The sequence below is a fragment of the Aegilops tauschii genome, chromosome 2 (genome assembly GCF_002575655.3).
Source record: "Aegilops tauschii subsp. strangulata cultivar AL8/78 chromosome 2, Aet v6.0, whole genome shotgun sequence".
Lineage (NCBI taxonomy): Eukaryota > Viridiplantae > Streptophyta > Magnoliopsida > Poales > Poaceae > Aegilops > Aegilops tauschii.
Window position 1 is genome coordinate 474784893 of NC_053036.3, and position 4969 is coordinate 474789861.

Sequence of the window (4969 nt, forward strand, 5' to 3'; positions counted from 1 at the left end):
GTCTCACCTGCTTTGAAACTCCCGCTTCTTCAACCCACGCCACGCCTTGTTATCCCGAAATTTGGACACGCGCGCGAGAACTCCCTCCTCATCCGAAATCGCTCCCGCAGCCCAGACACACGAAATCCCCCTTCTACCCCTCAGCCGGAAATGAAGCTCCATGTCGCGGTGTCAAAACCGGTGGGGGTACGCTGGTAACTTACCCTACATTTCGGACAAGCGCGTCCCTAAGCTTGGCTCCCCCCTCCCCCTTTGCCCCCCCCATTCGTACACCGAGGCCACCAAAACCCGCGAAACCCCACGCTCCTCCGTCAGCCTCCCGACCGCCGCCCAGCCGGAGACTCTTCCCCGACTACGTCGTCCACCGCAACAGCTCGTCGTCCCTCATCCACCGCACCAGATGAGGATCCGTTGTCGATCTCGTCGTCCCGCCGGATCAACCGCCCCGTCCTCCACCTCCAAGGAGCTGCCCCGATGTTCGCCTCGTCTATCGCGCCACCTCAATCCCCACAGCGCCGTCTTGACCTGCCCCACCGGAACCGCAGGACCCTCACCAATTCCTCCGATGAAGCCAAGGCCAACTCGGCGCCACCAAGGAAGTTCTGCACTCACTGCTGCATTTTATCTTTTATTCGATCTCACGGGGCTGCCGGTGCTCGATACCGAGCAGACATGGCGTGTCTCCATCGACGGCGCCGTCGCCGGCCACATCATCCACGGCGTCTCTCCCCCATGTCGTTGCTTCCTCGGCGGCGACTTCCACAACGGCACTAGCTGCAGCTGCTCCGGCTCTCGCTCGCGCTGCGGCTCTGTTCTTGTTGTCGGTCGCGCTGCTGCACTGCTCCTGCTTTCGTTCGTGCTGCTGCTCTGCTCTTGCTCTCACTTGCACTGCTGCTGCTGCTGCACAACCTCCGGCAGCTACAGGAGTTGCTGCTTTAGCACTCGCTCGCGGTGCTACTGCACGACTTTCTCTCTGCTAGTGCGTTCCCTGCTCGAGCGTCTGCTGATTTAGATCACTGCTTCTCTGCTACTAGTGCTCGAACACCCTAAACATCTATTGCAATGCTCTGTTACTAGTTCAATCAGTTTCGACAGTAAAATTCAGTTTCGACTGTGAAGTTCATTTTCTTCAGTTAAATTCAAAGTGAATAGTACTTACAGCATCTGTCGGAGCGGCCGTGGCGCGGCTGATGCATTTTACATCTAGCACTTTTTGGTGATGTATTTTAGATCATCTATTGAAGATGATATTAGGGTCCCAATTCAGATTAACGTTGTCTGTCTTGTCATGCTTCAGCCTCGTCGCCGTACACCTTAGCGGAGCTGCTCCAACGACGGAACCGTCCATCACAGCGGAGCAGTACCCTCGGCGCCGTTTCCAGAGGCCTCGGATCTTCTTCCCCGCCTCCGACAGTCACACCAGCATCATCACCATCCTCCACATCCAACCCAATGATGCTGAGGTCCACAAGGCTATGCCAAAGAGGTTGTACACTCGTCGCATCACTTTGTTTCTCCATTCCTCTGTTCTTCCAATTCATGTGAGCCAAACACCCAGGTTGACTGAAATCCTATGTTTCCAAATGCTTTGTTTTGCACGTGCATTCCTATCCTATTCCTGTGTTTTTCTTGTCCCTGCGTTTATAGAATCCTCCAATTCTAAGGAGCCCTTACAGCTTTACTTCATTTTCAGATAGGCGTCAAAGAAAACTATGTGTGTTATGTCGTGCTCCTGCCGTGCCGTCATCCACCCCACCTGAGGTGCACCATCGACAGAAGCGTTCACTGCAGCAGAGATCCCCCCTGCAGACTTCCTTTCGTCGCCTCAGATCATCTTCCCCGTTGCCGGCAGCCACGCCAACTGCATTACCATCATCGACTGAGCAGATGAACCTGAGGACTACACAGTTCCGGAAGAGAGGTCGCAGTCTTTCGTGTTTGCTTACGTTATACATCGGTTATTATTACCTGCTACTTTATCGTTCAATCTTGAGTTTTGAATTGCCCATGGGCCTCATATCGAGCCAGGAACGAATAGTATCTGTCTACTATCTAGTTCATCTGGGGTCTTCTATGTGGTTCATGTTGGGTGGGCAACAAACAATAGATGATCCATTGGCTATCTTTTTAAACTGAACCTATAATCTACCTGCTATCATTAGTTTTGGATCCATCCACTCATTTGCTACCATCAGTCTTGATTTTTGCATGCACCCCTTAGGCCTTACAAAATCTAACTATTTTTTTATTATGCATGTCAGATATTGTACACAATCGTACTGAACATGTAGAGAAAAAGAGAAGACCGTTGCGTGCGAATATAATGTCATGCAGACGCCGCTCCATGGTGGCCGAAGTGCCCCCTCCCTCCTGCATTTCCAGATTGTATTCCAGAGGAAGATAACTGTTCAGATGGAGATTCAGAAGGAGCTGACCACGCCTGTTTACCACCTGATGTGTTTGCTCTAACCTGGCATGCTGATGTTGGTCATATCATGCATATGGCGCCTTGCATTGCTTACATTATACATCTTATATGTCATCAGCTTAGTTTAGATTTGCTTTGTGTGAATGCCACCTGTTTGGTTTCTATATCATACTCCCACCATTCCTAAATATTTGTCTTTTTAGAGATTTCAACAAGTGACTACATATGGAACAAAATGAGTGAATCTACACTCTAAAATATGTCTAGATACATCCGTATGTGGTAGTCCATTTGAAATCTCTAAAAAGACAAATATTTAGGAACGGAGGGATTATATGGGAATTATGCAATGCCATCTTCTTTAGCCAGGCATCATATACGTGAATCATGCAATGCCATCCTGTTTAGCCAGTCATCATATATGTGAATTCTATTGTGCCATATTTTTCCCATAATGTATTCCATTTGTCAACAATGTTTATACATTCATCTACTCTTCCTGTGCATCAGCCATTTGAGTCAGTCATGGGAAAATCTGGAGTGAAAACAAGGTCTTCTGAGCAGTCAGTGCTTCCTGTCGATGCAGATTTCTTGCTGGTTACAGATAGCTCCTCGGAGGAGGATTCAGAGAGAGATGACCAATCGTATCCCCCCCCCCCCCGAGGTGCATGCTCTAACTTGGCTAGGTTATATTGCTCATATCATGCATATGGTGTCTTGCATTGCCATGCCGTCTGCTTAGATTAGACATGCTTTGTGTGAATGCCTCCTGTTTGCTTTCTATATCAGATATGTGAATTATGCAATGCCATGTTTTTCAGCTAGTTATCATATATGTGAATTATGCACCGCCATGGAGCCAGGCATCATATATGTGAATTATCTCATGCCATCTTTTTTTTCATTATGTATTCCATTTGTCGACAATCTGTGTATATTGAACTACTCTTCATGTGTATCAGCCATATGAGCTGGTTATGGAAAAATCTGAAGTGAAAACAAGGTCTTCAGAGCAGGCAATGGTACCTGTTGAAGCATATATATCGATGGTTACAAGGAGCTCCTCAGAGGAGGATTCAGAGACAGATGACCAGTCCTATATCCCACATGAGGTGTATGCTCTAAGTTGCAATGTTTATATTTCTCATTTGATGCATATGGTGTCTTCCATTGCTTAGTTTAGACATCATATGCACAATATTGAATTCTATCTGCTTAGTTTAGAGATCATACATGCGAGTGCCAGCTGCTTAGTATATGAATCAATTATGTCAATTATATCATGCCATCCTGTATACTTAGACAACATGTATGTGAATTATTTCATCCCAACCTATTTTAGAAACACATCATATAGTTTTGTCATGTCATCCTGTTTAGGTACTCATCATATGTTGAATTATGCCATTATATCCTCTTAAGTTATCCATCATATATCTGAAACTGTGTCATGCTATCCTGTTTAGTTAGGCATCATATATGTGAAATTGTGTCATGCTGTCCTGTTTAGTTAGACAACATATATGTGAATTACCACATCCGTCTATCATACAATGTCTGTACGTTCAATTTCTTTTCTTGTTTATCAGCCATTTGAATTGGAGGGGGTGATGGAGTATCTAAGGGAGCAAAAACCCGTTCATCACAAAAGACAGTGCTACCCGTCGATGCAGATAGAACCATGGTTGTACTGGCCAACAAACTAGCCCCACCACACATAATCGAGACTCTTCCAGATTGCACACTTACACCGTTGGGCAGAGAACCAGGTACAACCCATCTAACCGCAACCCCAGCGGATAGTAACCCACTTATAGTTGACAAAGCACCATGTCCACCACAGAGTACCCCCACACGAGCAGTTCGTAAAGCTACTGCAGTGCCCAAAGCACGAAGACCACCACAGCTAACCCAAATTCCACGCTTAAAGCAGAAGAGCAACTGTTCTCAGCTCAGATTCCGTAGCTATAGTCCATACTCCTTTGCTGTTGCATCACTGTATTTACTCATACCAACTACTTTCGAATTTGAAGGATCCAATTGAAACTCCAATGGCGCAACAGGTATGTTTTAAACCTATTTCTTTAACTGGATTGTTGTTCTAACTTCTTGCTCTATGTTGATTTCAGTTTAAGTTGTATAAACAGTTATGTTCTCATGTGATGCACATTACAAGTGCTGCCAATGCTGTGTAGTTTCTCACACTTATATTCTCTCTATGCTGTTGTGTCTTAAAAATATATGAGTTGAACTGTGTCTCTATCTTGATTAGGGAACATAAACTAGAATGATATGGACAATACAGTGACCATAGTACATAGATATATGTTTGTTTCATGTTGTTATCCTGTCCACCTTACTACTGAACCGGTTTACCAAAATGAGTTTCGTATACTACAAGCTAAACCTGTGATGTGCCTGCTTGTTTCTCTTGTAGTATGCAAACAGAATATTGGAGAAGAGCACCCCACTATGCAATGGTAGAGAAAGTAATGCAGATAAGGTTCAAGATAGTGAGACAACCCTGTTGGTCTCCAAGAA